This window comes from Myodes glareolus, chromosome 3 (genome assembly GCF_982192425.1).
Source record: "Myodes glareolus chromosome 3, mMyoGla1.1, whole genome shotgun sequence".
Lineage (NCBI taxonomy): Eukaryota > Metazoa > Chordata > Mammalia > Rodentia > Cricetidae > Myodes > Myodes glareolus.
The window spans coordinates 79,138,567-79,155,675 of NC_142028.1; the positions used below are offsets into that span (position 1 = coordinate 79,138,567).

Here is a 17,109-nt window from a genome sequence, read left to right on the forward strand (position 1 = left end):
AGGCAGAACTCTGTGAGTTTGAGGCCAATCTGGTCTACATAGTAAGTTCCAGGACAGTCAGCACTACATAGTGAGACCCTATGTCTAGAAAAACCAAAATGGGGACTGGGGAGATGGCTCAGAGGTTAAGAGTACAGATTGCTCTTCCAGAGGACCTAGGTTCAATTCCTAGCACCCACATGGCAGCTAAAAAGTCTCTGTAACTTCAAGATCTGAACCCTCACCCAGAGATACATGCAGGCAAAATACCAATGCACGTCAAATAAATAAATTATTTTAAAAAATGAAAAAAGGAAAGAAAAAAAAGAAAAGAAATATGGACAAGGTAATGTGTAGAATCACAGGCTTGTGGATTAACAATTAGAGACCTCAAGCACAGTGGAGTGTTAGAATATCAATACAGAAACACTGACGGAAGGAATCTTAGAACCGGAGTGTCTGCATCCGGAACAGCAGCATTAGAGATTCAGAGCATCCATAATTATGGACTGTTTGGATCTAGGTACTTAGAACCATAGAACGTTACATTCAGTGTCAGTTTGTGAGAGAAGTAGACAGACAAATCCCAGAATTGTGAAATTACAGGATTTCAGATATACACTAGAGGAATTTCAGGGACGGGGTGGGGGTGGGGGTGCTTGCCTGCCCGCTCCACTCCTGATCCAGTTGTGTTTGTGCCTTTGCCCTCACAGGTACATACACGTATGAGCATAGCCTTGGAGACCTTGCTTATATCTGGACTACACACTCCAGTCTTATCCTTCCTACACCCTCTGGAGCTGCCCACATCTTTTTCTGCCTCTCTTCTCTGCTCTTCCTCCCATGGCTACAAATTCCTACCAGCTTTTCCCCCAAGGGCAGCTTTACTTTCATTTTCCAAATCACCCAGTGTCTTAATTCACCGTGCCTGTGCCTTGCAGCACAAGCCTATGAATAACACGTCAGTAACGTGAAGCTTTGACTCCTCTGGGACATGGGAAGGGTCACAGAAGAGATGGGGCAGAAGAGTGTGTGTGGCCTGTGGCAGAGATGGCAGCAAACAGGTCCTCCTAGAAGCCACATCATCTCTCCTTTCTTGGAAGGAGGTGGCAGCCATGGTGGTGGCGGGGAGAGCCGCCTGGCCTGTCTAGGTGAAAGGAGACTGGAAACTATAAACCATTTCATGCTTATTTATTTTATGATCCTCGTGGGCTAGGGTTTACACAAACTGAACAACATGTGGATTAGATAATTTGCCAGGGATGAACAGCCTCTGATGGTTATCAGGCTTGGAGGCGATTAAAGCCAGGTTGATGAGGACGCTTTGGTAACGAGTTGATGGCGGAATTCCCATCAGGGAGACACCGAGGCTCCTCACCAAGCCGTAAATCCCTGCAGGGGACGGCACAGTGGAGGAGGTGGTCAGATATCAAGAAGAGAAGTAACTTTCGGGATTCTCTTACGCCTCCGAGGGACAAACTCTAAGCAAACCACAGGCAGCTTCAAGAGGTACCCTGAAAGTTTAGAAAACACGGACTTCCTAGTGAGTCCATCCCAGGGAACTATCAAAGGACTAGCCAAAGACAAGCAGCTTGGATGTGGAGCCTCTGCCTAAGGACAGGGGCATTCGGGCTTTTCTCCGGCTTTTACTGAAGTCCTGGGCCCTCAGGTTCATCACCAATACCTCCAGACTCCATATGGAGACAGAAACACAGGCCAGAAATCCCGAGACACCAGTCAGCATCCTACAGATCAAATGGGGGAAAGTAATCCCCCTTTACTTATTTTTATTATTTGCCAATGTCAAATATTTTTCTTAACAAGCCACTTAGTTTAGAGATTGGAAATCCTCACAGCCGATGACATCGCAGCACTCCTCGGCTTCTAAGGGTACTATTTCGATGGAGCCGAGAGTTTCCCGAAACTGAAAACGGCAGAGAAGCGCAAGACAGAAGGTTCCTAGCGCACAGCACAGCCTTGCCTATGTGCTGTGTGCCTCCAGGCAAGTCCCCATTCCTCTCTGATCCCTAATAAGCCCACCCACAAGTAGGAAGTTGCATTCAATAATCTCAGTGTGGGAGTGAAAAATATTAGAAACAGGAAGAGAACCATCTGCCTTGGTTTCCTTCTTAGGAGTTGCATTTCCGACCAGCCAGGCCGGTGCTCCGATTTATCTCAGAGGCCGCTCAACCCAAAATTGCTGTTTTCATGGCTCTCACTTTTGATTTCCGATGCTAAACAGAAAAACCACGACCCCAAACTTCCCAGACTGTTGGCTGTGGCTGCCATACACATTTTCCAGTGGCATAGGTAGAATGGAGCGGAACAAGGAGCATGCGCCGGCTCAGTGCAGAAAGAAACAAGGAAAGGAGCATGGAAATGAGCAAATGATGTAGCATCTGGGGGATCAAGAGGCAACACTGTCTGACTCAGTTTCTCTATCTGTAAAAGGCAAAAATATCAAGGTTGTCTTCTGCCATTATTCTGAAGCACGGTGCTGGGTGACACTGTGCTCCGTATACATCTTAGCTTACAGGGGCCATCGAGGCCGATTCTGGGGTTAGAAACAGTAGGGCTGAGGAAAGGAGATGGCCTTTACTAAGGGACAAGGACAATGCCCCATTTGTGAGCAAGCCACTGTCACCGTAGGCCTAGAAGGCCAAGGAGGGGGTTCACAGGGTGAATGGGGTGGCGGCAAGGGCTCTCTGTCATGGTCCCACTGGAAGTCAGTGGGCCTGTCACGGCAGCAGTTAGCCAAAGATGCGTGAGAGTGGGCAGGGCCATGGCAGCCCTGACAGGGCATGGGCAAGATCACAGGGCTCAGCCCAGCCACTAGATGTACAAGCAGTGAGGGTTGCCCTGAAGGGCGGCTGATAGGTGCTGGGTGGTGGGCTGGTTTCTTGACCCGAAGCTTGGCCCCGAGTCCATGGCAGTGTGAAGTGTCCTTTTGTGGTGATCTTTCTGGAATTCCAGATGAACTTGGGATGTGAGGCTGGCTGGTTACTACGACAGGGTCGCTCTCCATCAGTTCAGATGGAGCGCCACCAGCACAGATCAAACCCCTCCCCTTCAGCCACACCGCCGACCTTCATAGAGAAATGGCTACATTTTCTGTGCTGTAACAAAGTATTGGTCCAGACACACACCACATCAGCACCACACAGCAGTCTGGTGTGTTACAAGCACAGAGTGGAGAGAAGGGAGCAGAAAAAGAACAGAAAACAGGACCAGTTCAGATGTTTCCTTAGTAACTGTGAAGCTGGACACAGAAGTTCGTGCTGCAGTCCCGGCATTTAGCAAGCTGAGAGAGAATTGCCACAACCTGGAGGCCAGCCTGGGTTATGCAGAAAAACCCTGTCTCAGGTGAAACGGAAAACACAACCCCAGTGCCGCTTCCTGGGTGGCTGCATGAGGGAACAGCCAGTCATTCCATGGCTGCAGCTGCCCATCATATTTGAGCTGCAGACCTCAGACCAGGCTGGAGTTAGAAACACAGACAGAGCCCTTCGCTTCAGCCTGAGATCCCTTCTGTTGCTATAGACCTGCAGCATTACAACATGGTACAACTCTCGGGCAGGGGTCTTGTAGAAACTCCCAACCTTGTCATGGGAGGAGGTACGCAGAGTCCTTACCAGAATCCACGGGACTTGGGGTTCTTCTGTAGGCTGAGGCCACTTGAGTGGCTGTTCTTTCTTTGTGTTTTACACAAAGTTGCTTCGGGGCCAGCCTGGGTGCTTCTCCTTGTGGCTAATCTCCTGGGGCAAGTATACCAGGTATGCTGAGCATGGGAGATGGCCAGTGCCACCCCCCACCCCTCCTTGAAGTAGCAGAGGCTTTGGGTGGGGAGGAGGCTCAGGAGGGCCCTCTCAGTGTTTAGTGAATAAACACTGAATCAGGTTTCTGGCCTGTCACTCTGCGGCCTTTCAGCACAGGAGAGGCCAGATGGGCCTGGGGGAGTTCCCCTAGCACATGAAGAGGCTGGAGCTTTGGGAGGGGGGTGTGAGGGGCTGAGGCCCAGGGAGGGCTGGCTCTTTGCAGCCTGTGGAGTCAGCATTTGCAGGCCCTGGAACTTCACACCTTTGAAAGGCTCCAGAGCGGCTCACAGGAAAAATAAACGGTTTCTTCCATCCGTGGCAGCTTGGCCATCCTCAGAGGCTGCTCGTCACACACAAGAAACCCTGTAAAAGGGCCCAGTGTTTCCTTTTCCACTCTCTGAAAGGATATGAGCTGGCCTCTTAGGGCTGCTGGAGGTAGGCTAGAGGCCTTCCCCACGTAGTCCTTGGTCCAGCCTGATCCCCAGGACATCCAACCTGCACAGGGATCAAAATACCTGTTCAGGGTGCATGTGAAACTGTTTGGCACATGGGATTTGTTTCCACAGCTTTCTCCTTGTCTTGGGGGCCTCCAGCTGGTCAGAGTGTCTGCAGCAGCTCCAAATGCCTGCTCTGTACCCATGTGAAGAGAAAGGGGCTGAAGGGCTCTTAGGTTCCTGGCACACAGGGCTTCTCTGTAGGCATCTCTTCCTCTCATTGACAGTCTATTCCTCCTCCCTATGGGTCTCAGGTCCATCATCTTACAAGAGGCATTGGCCATGAGGACAATTACAGTGCAAGGCTTTGCGGAGCTTCATTATGCAGAACTGCAGGAAGAGAGAGCAGATCCCAAGGCAAGCTGAACGCCGCAGAAAGAATGGAAGCTTTAGAGAGTCCTGGGGTTATTACTGGCCTGGCTCAAGGACAGGTTGTTCAGGCAGAAACCCTGGGAGCTTTGGGCATGGGGAGGGCTTCCTGGAGGAGAGTCTGACAGAAACGGGAGATTTCTGCCCAGTTCTAATTTGCTGCAAACGGGGACTCAGCCTGCTGCCGACTTCCAAAGAGTTGGACGATGACCCTGAGAATGCCTGTGTCCTGCTGGGCTTTACAGAGATGGGAAGAGCCAGCCCAAACTAGGAGCGAACTGGTGACTATAAGGACAGATCCCGGTGTGAATACTCAGGGGTGGGGGAGGAGATGGCAGACCCCCTGCCATAGCAGGAATTCAGAGGCTGAGTACTTAGTGGGAAGTGGGGCTGCCTGAGAGGCCGGTTTTGAGCTCTAGGTTTGGGTTCTGCCATTACAGTCCACTCCAAGTGACCAAGATGCAGATGAGGCTCCTAATATTTCAAAGTACCATTTTTTAATATCACAGTTTATAATCATATCACATATAAATTGCATGTTGTTGTAATATATACTTCATAAATATTGCCAGTAATCCCTACTCCAACTTACTTTGGGGTTTCAGCGAGACAATGTATGGAAAGCATTTAGCCCACTATCAGAAATGAGGAGAGGGGCCCTCATTTTGAAACTAAGGTTCTAAGATCTGATGAGTTGGTTTTTTTCGCGATTAGGATCCTGCACCTTGAGGATTCTGAGATAACAAAAAGTGATCCTAGGAAGGATGGTCACAGCTAAGGAAGGGAACAAAGAGGCAGCCCTCGGGTTTCAGGATCTGCACACAGGATCATATATCCACAAGGTCAAACAACGCTCCATGTCTAGGACCCCAGAGAGATCAAAATGATGGGCCTTCTATCCATTTATTCCTGATGTTGTTTTGACTAGGTTGATGATGCGTGTGAGCTTGCATGCATGGACAGGCACATGCTGTGACTTTCATGTGGAAGTCAGAGGACAGCTTTTGGAAGCTGGTTCTCTTCTTCCACCCCAGGCTCTGATGACTGAACTCAAGTCAGTGGGCCTGTGTGGTAAAGGGCCTTTACCTACGGGGTCATCTTGCCAGTCCAAATACAAGACTTTTAATAAGAATAACAAAGTGTCCGGCTTGAAGTGGTTTTAGATGGTTCTAGTAGACAGCAGATTCTCTACACAAGGCCTAGTGGCTAACATTTCAGGCTTTGCAGGTTAAAAAGGTCTAGCACACAGTGGTTCAACTCTTTAGCCAATACTGAAACAAACAAGCATGGCCAGGTCCCAGGAAAGCTTCCCAACACGAGAGGTGGCAGGTGGATTTAGACCTTCAGCAACATTTTGCCAAACCGAGTTCTCTTGACAGCTAGGAGAATCCTGCTCTGCCGAGCACCCTGGTGAATGTCCCCCTTCAGGAGCCTCGCTGAGCCAGACTGGGGAAGCAGAGGGCTCTGCCGAGGCCAGGACAATTCCCCAGGGTGCAGGGCCTCTGAGTGTGGCCTTCCCTTTCTGTCCTAAAGAGGCTGTTGAAAAGCTTCCTCTGTAGTGCGCAGCCTCATTACTCTCTGCTGGAAAACAATGTTAATTTTCCCCAAGCGGGAAGCAGCTGCACTTGTGAGCCAAGCTCATTTGGCTACATGAATATTTATGGTCTGTCCCTTAATTAAGCCCAGAAACACAATCTATCCTGCTAACAGGGGCCACTGAAGACTGGGAGGCCGTGTCAGGAACCAGCCTCTTGTGTCTGTGAAGTAGGGTTGTCAGCGAAACATTTGTTTCTAGAAGCACTTGGCCAGGGCCGGTGTCCACAGGCGTAGTGGGGTGGGCATTTTCCGAGAGGTCAAGCACCCTTGTTGTGGTCATGCGCTAGAGGTTGCCTGGTCACCTCGCTGGGCAGGATGGGTAGTTATTTTTCCAGGCCTGCCTGGGGTGGCACACGGGGCAACTACAGGCCGCTACCCTAGCCAGGGTGACTCAGGTATTTCCCCACCGGACCTCACAGGGCACTCTAGTGAGAGCTGCCCAGAGAGAAAGGGCCCCAATATGGGAGCCAGAACTGGGTTTGATGTGGATCCTCCAGAGCAGGGGCTCTTCTGACCTCAGTCCGGCTTTGTTAACGTGGTAGGGGAATCCAAGTACCATCCACCCTGTGGAGCTGTCCCTGGAGAAGCATTGAAAGAGAGCTTGGGGGAATGGACTCCGAGATTTCTTTTCCTCTAGGTCCCCTCCCTTAAGCCCACACAGTTAAGGACAGTTGACCATGCCCAGCCTGGTAACCTTGAGGATTTTTTTCCGGAAGTCATAAATCTTGCCTTTTCTTGCAAGGGTCCTATCTTCAGAAAACTACATGGGGCCTCATATCCTCTTCCCCAGAGCCAATAAACCAAGTAAACACCATAAAGCTCCTCACCCGCCTGAGCTTTCACCCCCCAGCAGAACTAGTCCATAGTCAGGAACTCAGGGCTTCAGGATGGAATTGTGGCGCTATTCATGGCTTCTCCCTGTCCTTTCCAGAATGGAGCCGGTCTTTCTTTCCTCTCGTCTGTCTTCTTTTTGGTATTCTCTGTCACTTCGAGGCAGCATTAGGAGACCCCAGATGGTGTCCCCACCTCCTTCTGTGGGGCTGGGTAAAAAGGATGCTTTCTCAAGGCGGGTCTGGCCCCAGGGTGCAATCATCCCAGGTCTTAGCGACCCACACACCTTGTAAATTCAAAAGTCAACAAGACCTGGAAGTGGAGGAGACCCTCCAGCTGGAGGAGGAAGTGGAGGGCAGTGGGCCTTGCCTGTGAAGTCGGTAAAGGGCTGCTGCAGTGCCCTCTGCCCCTGTCCCTAGCTAGACTGCTCCACCCATGGAGTCCTGGGACTTCCTGATCTCTTTCCTTCATATTCTGTCCTCAAATCTGTTCCAGCAAAAGTGGCCTTCAAAGTCACCTGCCCTATATGTTCCCACCACCCATGGGGAGGCTGCAATCATGGGGAGTGCCTTGCTCAAGGTCAACGTTAGGGTTGATAAAGTGGAAACAGCCTGGGCCACAGTAGGAGGTTCAGCCTTGGCTTAGTCCAGCCTTTTACCTTCTCTCCAGGTCCAAGTGGATGTGGAAGAGACTAGAGCTTCCGATAGCACATTCCACCTACAAGACCACTCACTATTTGTATTCAAAACACCGTCTTCCCGGAAAAACAAAGCTGCGCCCTTTCATTTGGGAGTCTGATGCAATGGACCCCTAAGAACTGATATGGGCTTGAATGTAAAGCAGGGTTTATACTCTATCCCTCACACATATTAGTCTGTCCCCTCAGGTTTTTGAAGATAAAATGAGACTCTGATTGTGAAAGTATGCTATTAGTCAGATGTGTTTGCATACGAGCAAGTAAGTGTTGAGTGGCGCCTATTATTTTTGTTCTTGTTTGATGTTTGTTGTGCTTTCTGCATAGCCAGAAGGCTCCGCTGTCCTCTGGAGACCTGAGACTTAGGTGCAAGTTCTACCACCTCCAAAGGGCTAAGAGAAGGCTCAGGATCTCAGCTAGGGCACTCAGAGTCAGCCTCAAGCCCCTTTGTCCTTGTCTCGCTTCAGCTTGTGACTAGAATGGTGGCATTCGAGATTAGCTAGCTTCATGACATGGCAGGTGCGTCCAGGCCCCCGGGGACCCATACTTGGCATCTACCTCTCTCCAGTTCCCTAGCGTCCTCGATCTCTGGATGCTCTGCTGGATGCTAGCACAGCTAGGTTCCTATCTTTAAACACTTTCCTTCCAATTCTATCAGAGCCTTTACTTGGGGAAGGAAAATTTCATCTACATAGTTTCGAATTATTGGTATGCAAGCTGTCACGGAGCTTTGCCACAACTGTGAGGGGTGTAGGGCCAGTGGGGAATCTTACCCACCTTTTGGAGCATTTTTCTTCTGGGTGAAGGAGACAGGGGCAGGAAATCATACTGCCTCAGGAACAACCAACCTGACACTTTGGTGCCTACTTGCTCTATAGCCTCCTTACAATGGGAAACGGGAGGCCACGCCAGGTCTTCCTTGCAGCACAGAAATTTCTTTGGCTTGGCAGTCAGTCTCACAGAAATTTGCCTTGAGCGCTCTCGAAGCAGTGCCATTAGCTGCTGGGCTGGGCGATTTTCTTACTCAGCTGCGATGTGGTGTTTGTGGACACCATATCCCAATCCGTCTATGCCATCAGCTGTCTGGACTGCATTTCTTCTTCACAGGGCCTGATATTGTATTCAGCCTTTGAGGTGCAGTTGCAGTTGAACATAGCCTTCCCCAAGTCATTTTGGGTAAAGCAGCCCAGTTCAGGAATTGGTATTGAGCAAGGCCAGTGGAAGTCTATGAGAGTGACTGGATGAGATGTTGGATGGATGGATGGATGGATGGATGGATGGATGGATGATGGTGACTGGCATAACTTATCTTAATTATCTCCTCCCCATCCCTTGTCTCCTGAAACATGTCAGGCCCATGTTTTTTTGGACTGGTAGAGGTTTGGCAAATGCCATAAAAAATAGTAACTGAGTCCACAGGAATAAATGATTGAGAGAATCTATGTAAGGTGCATGATCTACAGGCTAGCCTTAGGATGAATGGATGCTGATATGACTGCTGTAATACATGTGTCTGTCCCATGCTTGCATCCCTGAGCTAAGATGCGAGCCTTGTATGGAAAACCGAGCACTCCCATTTACTTATGAAATAAAGGTCACAAGGTAGGAAAATTAGGGAATCAGTTCGTGAACGAGTAATGAGGGCAGAAAGGAATAAGCAAACAAAACAAGGAAGACAATGCATAAATGAATTAATACATAAGAGGGTGTTGGGTGAAATGAAGGAATGAATAAAGGTTAATTATGAAGGAAAAAATCCATATCCCATGTGATGTGTTATTTATTGATAGGAGCCTAGAAGGCAGGGTTGTCCAAAGTCAGCCCTTCTGCATCAGGGGCTAGGGACTGTTAAATTTAGGGGTTAGGACCACTGCTCGAGCCTAGAATTTCGCTTTAGGAATGAGTGTCTGTGACGGTGTGCAGGCACGGGGTTGGCTCTGGGCATGAGGGGACACTAATAGCTTTAGATGCTCCACCCAGCAGCACAGTCTCCACAACAAGTTGGTGGCTCAGGAAAGGTCATTGGGGGCCAATTCTTTGCCTGGGCTGATCTACCAGATACCCGTGGGCTCACTTTCTTACATAAAAAGTTACTCAGTTGGTGAGGCCTTACGTCACCATCATATCCACAATCACTTTTCTTTTGTATCTGCTCCGCCATCTTGGAACTCTTTGTTTCAGTGGAACAGTGCTAGCAATCGATCCGAGGGCCTCGCACACATCAGCAAGTTCTCTGCTGCTGAGCTACAGCCTCAGCATTCTTCTTCTTTTATTTCTAGATGCATCCTCATTAAGTTGTCCAGACTGGCTTTGCCCTCACCCTGTAGCCGAGGCAGGCATTGAACTTTGGATCCTCCTGCCTCAGTTTCACAAATAATTGACATTTTAGGTTTGCGCTAACGGGCTTGGCTTTTGAATTTTTATATAACCTTTATCTAATATATTATACATTTTTACTTGTTTATTATATTTTTTTCCTACTTGCACACAAATCCCAGGAAGATGGAGCTTTTGTTGCTATGTTCACAACTGTGTCCCGGCATCTGGACCGGAGTCTGTCATCCAGCAGGTGCCACCAAAAATGTGTTAGGAAAACAAGTGAGGCACACGTCCCAAACCTGGTCTTTCCCAGGTAGGAGAAATGAGCCCTTTATTTTCCTGTGTGGACACCCCAGTAGCCTCTCCTTAGACTTCAGCCTCTGTTCTGAACCTCCACTTCTCTCCCTGACCTCTATCTTCTTGCTCAACACTCCTGCCTCCTTTCTCATCTTGCCTGATCCCGGTCTTCTATTTGGTCTATGGTGATCTTTGTTCTATGGTAAATATAACCATATTATTTCCCTCCCATTGCCCACTTTACTGTCCCCTTTCCTCCCTCTTGGTCTTATGTTTCCTCCTGTAAAACATATGCCTAAAATTGTACAATCTTTAGACTTTGGAAGTTTTTGGCTTTTAGACTATTTCTATAGACTCCAGCAAATGAATAACTCTAATGTCAACATCTAAAATGCTTCAAATTTTGACACTTTTTGAGTTTCAACTTGATAGCACTGTAATGTGAAGCCTCCAACATATGGTATATGTATGTTCTGTAAGTGTAGTTTCATTTTCCCTAAAGAAGGGCATCCGGTTGGGAGGTGCAGTGGGGGTGAATATATGGTGTAGCATGAACAGGCATTTGGGTATGTCTACAGTGTGGCATAAATTCAGGGACTGTGAGTGGGAATGCTTGTAGGTGCCCTGATTTCAGCAAGCGAATATTAGAATACTGAACAAGAGACAGGGTTGTAATCGAACCTCAGAGGGTACTGACTAGAAACTCAAAGAGCTCCGCCTATCTCGTGGGTAGTGGGAAACTTCCAAGAGATCCTGCAATACAATGCCAGTCTTTGCCAGGCTACCAGGAGTCCTGTGCTGTGGGAGCCCCTTGTTTTCAGACTTTCTCATAGCTGTCCCCAGGAATCTGAATCATTGTCCCCAGGAAGTCTTCTGGAGAAACAGAAGCACAGGAAGATGGAAAACCTTCTCCAAGGCTACCTGATGCTGCAGGATTTGAAAGTCAACCCAGGGAACTTCTCTGTAGCCTCAGACACGTAGATACTTAGCACTCACCAAACTTCTGGATGAACCATCTCTGAAGCCTGGAGACTGGTGGCATTTAACCCCATAGCAGCAGCTTGAGGGCCCCCAGAGCAGCCTCCAAAGCTGCAGCTGTGAATAAGGCCTTCACAAGGCCGCTACAGGACTTGGGACTCAAGAAGAGAATTCACCCTGTCTTGGAAACACATGTTCTTCTAAGGAAGAATTTTTTTGTTTTCATTTCAAACACCCCTGGTTGGTGACGCGTGGCCAGGAGAGGTGCCCTGTTTTCCATCCTAACACCTATTTGCAGGTGGCGGTGGGGAGGACTCCAACCTGAAATGTTATTTCAACCCCTTCCCTGGTCTTGAGGCTCCATTTCTAGGCCACGTGTCATGAAGCGTGGCTTGCTTCACAGTGGGCCCCATTGTTTTCTGATTTGAGCACCTTCCAAATAGGGAGATGAGCCTGTTTCAGCTCTTTCCCTCCTGTCCTCAGACATAAAATGTCCCTGCTTGATGTGGAGCTTAAATAAGTAGCCTTGTTGGCACTGTTGGCCATACCCCTGAGGGGCCAGTTTGCCAAGGACAACAACCTCGGGTCACTCCTCCCTGCCCTCCATAGAGGCAAAGCTGGTATTTTTTTCAAATGTTCCCTGCCTACTTTCTGCCAACTGAGGCACATTTCAAAGGGGAAGAGGCCAGCGATGTCTTGTCACCTGACAGGGTACAGACAGAGACAGATGACATGCTCCCTGTCAGAAAAGGACACATTCAGACACTCCTATATAGCCAGCAGCCACTTTATTAACAGTGTCGATTCCATCTGAATCAGTCTGGGAAAGAAAATACTTATGTTTTCTTGTTGGGAGGGCCTTCATCCGTCTTCAGCAGGAGCTGGCCACACTGTAGTCCAGAACTGACACAGGGTGACATATCTGTGAGCTTGCTCCTGGTGCAGGGCTGATGGATATTTCTGAATGTCCCCTCTGGGTGGGGACAAGGTGGGGGCTTCCGGGGTACTGGATGTGGGCATTAAAGGTGGGCAGAACTTGAGGAACCAGAACGCCCAGGAACCTGTTAGTAAGACTGAGGTTGCAGTCAGAGGCTGAAGCAAATGCAATACCCCCGCCGCCATCTCAAGACGAGCTGAGCACGTGCTCAGCAGCAGCCCCAGGGAAGTCACTTAGCGTTGAGAACAGTATAGCTGCATTCCCTGCGGATTGTGGCACTGAGCTAAGTCTGTCGCTTAAACTGAACAGAATAATAAACTCAGTTTATATTCCTCCTACTCTGATGGCCATTATTTTAAATCAGACTCCAAAGGCAGCTCTTGAGCTGTTTCAGGGTGGCCCGTGAATCTGCACTTTGGGGAAACCCTGCCCAGTCCGGCAGTCAGCTGTTCCCAAGTCAGGGACACAGTTAGAAGGTGCTGGACTGAACCAGGCAGGTGGCCCTGGGCAATGGCAGTTTGGGCCCTGTGGACTCTGTCCGAACTGTTCTCGCTAGACTCTGGTGAAGTTTCTCTTGCTGAGCTCTAAGTGCTAGATCATGCATTTCTATATGTTTGTGTCTGAAAACTCAAGTGCAGATCCCAGGGTACAGAGCTGTACCGCTCAGTAATTGTCCTAGCAAACCCTGAGTGTGTACTCAGGTCTTATTGTCCTTTTTGATAAAATAGAGCTACTACGTGCCTTCTTGTGTGGCGATCTTGGGAGTGCAGTAGGTAGGTGGGGGAACCAAAGCATTGGCTATGTGGTGGCCATAGTGAAACATGTCCCAACGAATCTTCTAGGATTTCTCTAGAACAATATCAGGGATTTTTATTTACATGAGAGTAAACATGTACAAATGTGGGCCAGTATAATTCATAGATTATACCTGCCAGTCTTTCCAGGATGCTATAACAATTACAGTTATTTGTTTTACATAGTGCTGGGGGCTGGACCATCTCACAGCATGCCTCTAGATTTGATTTCTCGGGAGGGACTCTGCCTAGCTTTCCTCCCATCTCTGTACATGGCAGAGAGAGTTTAGGTGCTACTCTTTCTTACGCTCCTTTCTTAAAATGTTTAGTATGTTTATTAGTTTCTTTGAGGAGAGCACAAATGTCACAATACATATGTAGAGTTCAGAGGACAACTTTTGGGAGTTGGTTCTCTCCCTCTGTCATGTGGATTCAGAAGACTGAACTCAGGTTCAGGGATGATGGTAAGTACCTTTATCTGCTAAGCTGTCTTTCTGGCCCTTTCCTCCTTTTATGAGGCCAGTAATCCCATCGCAGAGGATCAAGACTTCATCTAATTGCTTTCTAATGCCAGTCTCTCCAATACTATCACATGGGGTGTGTCTAGGGAAGACATTCAGTCCATAACAGCATCTGCATGTAACATCTATGCAGTGTTTATGAACCTGTGTGTTGTGTTGGTGTTAATTAGCGTGCACTGATGTATTGCATGTTTTAAAAGAAATCAATAATGCATGGAGGTTAATAGACATTTACATATGTTTCTGCTTGCAAGCCTATGTATACATGAGATTGTAGCAAAGGTTAAAGTCACAGGTTCAAAGTCAATCATAGGAACAAAGTTCCCATGTGTACAGATTATATACAAACATGAAAAGAGAATGACTTAACCCACAGTAGGCTCTTAGCTCAGCGTAGCAAGTCTCCTGCTCCCATCAACTTATAGTAGTTGTTGAGGGAACCCCAGCAGAGTGGACTCAGAGATTCTGGCCTGGGGATTCATCTAGCCTAAGATGCCTGCTGCAGGCATCCAAGGATTTTCTTTCAGCTGTGGAAGGATTCCTGGCTTTGGGGGCAGTTTTCCTGGGATGGTGCTGTCTTTGGTGCTATGGGAGCCTTATTAGCTCATCTCCATCTGGCCTGGGACCCATCCTCATCTATTCCAATGGGTCCTTTGTCTCACTGATTCCTTCCAAGCTCTAGGTTAAGTGACATTTGCTTAGCAAGTGGTCGGTCTGAAAAGTTCATGTGTTAGTGCTCAGGCCTGTGAATACCGCACTACCGTTCTGAGCAGGTAGATGCCTAGACCCCTGGGAGGGCCACAGGGAAAGGAAGGACATCTAGATGATCAAGGGCCTCTCAGAAACAATCAAATATGCAACACCTATTCCAGAGGAGCTAATTAACAGGCAGCTGCTGGTTCTCTCTCTCTCTCTCTCTCTCTCTCTCTCTCTTTCTCTCTCTCATTCTCAGGATTAGAATGTTCAGCAAAGAGGTCTGGGGTTTAAGATCAAACTCTTCCGTTTCTCTCCTCCAGGAAGAGAAAGGATCCATGGACAAGGACAATGGAGCCCTAGAGGTCTTAGCTACCACTCCAGGGCTCAGTGACTTGAATTTGGCTCTCACCACAGAAATCCTTGCAGAAAATGGTGGGTCTAGCATTACAAACCATGTGAAATGTCTCCATACAGGCACTGCTCAATCCTTCTACATATGAACATGACACGAAGGCATAGTCACAGAAATGTTCCTGGAAACACACACACACACACACACACACACACACACACACACACACACGAGGGGAGGGAAGGTGTTTTCATACTCCATACAGCACACACACAAATAAATGCACTGAAACACACCTGCAGATGTATTACACACCCAAAGAAGCATATGGCTGCCTGTGCAAGCACACCTTCCTAGTCTTACACTTATGCATGCAGTAACACATCTCCACAAGCTCCCAGGAACTCATACACATACAGGGACAGAAGCTGCTTGAATAAATATGTCTACTGAAACAAAAATTCTCCAAAGCCCACATTAGTGATTCTCAGTCAGAACTCCCATCAGCATCAGAGCGAGAGCACGGAGAACGATACACCAGGGTGTCATCAGATGCTGACACAACACATGCACGCGCTGTATAGGAATCAGAATTCTCACAGCACAAGCAGTGAGAGCTTTGTGTACAGACCTTACTGGGCTCCTCTGGGGCCTGGCTTGTGAGTGGGAGCCGGTGAATGTTGAAAGGCTCCCCTGCATAGTGAACACAGAACACTTTTGTCATTGAAAATAAAGTGACTCATCTTTTATTACTTAGAGGGTAAAACACAGTAATTTGACGAGGACGGCTGCGATTTTTTAAGTGATGACTTTTTGTTGTGTTGTTTCAGGAGCAAACGCCATCCTAGCGCGTTCCTTACTGGTTTTCAGCAGTAGGAGCAGTAACGGCAGACACTTGCCCAGCCCAACAGATTTCACTTCAGCTGCGTGTTTCTGCCTGAGCTGAGAAGGTCCCATCGCTTCCTGCTATAGACAGAGAAACTGAAGCTCAAGGTAGTGCAAGCTGCGACTCAGAGCCATCCAGGTACCTGCCACTCCTGTGGCACCATATGCAGACCTTACAGTAAGAACTGAGACACATATAGTATCGTGGTCGGGGCGGAGTTGTAAGTCGTTGGCAACAACTGAACAAGGTTGGGAATCCAGGATTCCTTCCTCTCCAACTGGTTTATAGATTTGGATTTTCCTTTCCAATTGAGAAGACATTGAGGGAGAGAGTAGAAACCAGGAACACCTTCCCACCCCCGTCCAGTTCCACTGTCTCTGATTAAGACCTAGTTGATGAGGGCTGGTGGTAGTGAGGGCAGACTGCTTCCTAACAAGAAGGGGAACCTGGGTTCATCCCTTGAGCCACAAATCAAGCAACATGTGCGCGTGTGTGTGTGTGTGTGTGCGCGCGCGTGCGCACACACACACACACACACACACACACACACACACACACACACACACCTAATTGATGTATTCCAATTCTCTTTCCTACCCACAGAGAGAAGGTTATTGGGAGTTGTAAGGGTACCTGCATGGTGGACTTTGGAGAAGTCCTCTGTCCTCAAGAGACTTGGAATGACAGGAGAGTTGCCACCTTTGAGAAGCAGCCTTCCAAACAGCTTGAACAGGCTTGACAAGAGCTGCAGGTGGGGGACCGGCAGCCCCTTTCTGACTGCTGCTCCCTGGGAGAGGCTTTCTAGGCCAAGACAAGCTTTGGCTCTAACTACCTTTTCCTCCTGAGTTAGGGATGCTGGGTGGTCTAGGGGACAGGAGGACAGCATGGGGAGGTGGAGCAGGGCAAGGCAGGCCAGGCCAGGCCTCACATGTGTGTGTGTGTGTGTGTGTGTGTGTGTGTGTGTGTGTGTTGAATCTGGGTCCTGGGAGGACTGATGCCTCTGGAGAACTTAGATCAGTGGAAAGAAAGATTAGCAGATGCTAAAATGCAACTCCAGGAGGGTTCAAGCAACCTGCTGAGGGTTCTGGATGATGAGCACAGAGGAAGTTCCCTCTCTTGAGACCCCTGCTACCCAGGTGGTTAGGGTGTGGGGTATACTGTGAGGCTCTGGGTCTCCTTCACCCCTACGTATCTGGGACTCCAGAAATGTGTCCAACATGCTGCCCTCCCAACCCCCGCAAGGGCTGCCATTTGGAATGCATTTGCAGACACATGGATTGTTTTTAAGTTAATGCTTTTTAATTCACTCTGTTTCCCAGTTGTCGTTTTTTTTTGTTTTTTGTTTTTTAAAAGGCGGGTTCTGCCCGTGTGTGTGTGTTCCTAGCAGGGGTGGTGGTGTGTGTGTGTTGGGGTGGTTGCTGGTGGCTGGTGATCGCTGCATGGCAGAGATCTGATGAGAGAGGGGCAGATATAGACAAAGGCTCAGTGAGACAGTTGAAAACAGGTCACCAGGGTCAGGGCAAAACAGCAACAGAGGGAGAGGGATACCCA

General features: G+C 48.7%; 2 long non-coding RNA genes across 4 annotated transcripts; one reads left to right on the plus strand and one right to left on the minus strand.

Annotated features, from left to right (window-relative positions):
* Positions 1 to 1,153: 1,153 nt before the first annotated feature.
* On the minus strand, positions 1,154 to 4,811 carry LOC146895146 (uncharacterized). Its single transcript, XR_015000894.2, has 2 exons — positions 3,612 to 4,811; positions 1,154 to 1,371 (listed from the first exon to the last, which is right to left on the minus strand). It is a non-coding gene; the product is annotated as an uncharacterized LOC146895146 (long non-coding RNA).
* Positions 4,812 to 13,319: 8,508 nt separating this feature from the next.
* On the plus strand, positions 13,320 to 16,864 carry LOC146895145 (uncharacterized). Of its 3 annotated transcripts, none has more exons than XR_015737527.1 (4): positions 13,321 to 13,567; positions 14,641 to 14,752; positions 15,503 to 15,665; positions 16,162 to 16,864. It is a non-coding gene; the product is annotated as an uncharacterized LOC146895145 (long non-coding RNA). The 3 variants fall into 3 exon arrangements; XR_015000891.2 differs by having other exon boundaries at positions 13,322 to 13,567; positions 15,503 to 15,696; XR_015737528.1 differs by lacking the exon at positions 14,641 to 14,752 and having other exon boundaries at positions 13,320 to 13,567; positions 15,503 to 15,696.
* Positions 16,865 to 17,109: the final 245 nt, after the last annotated feature.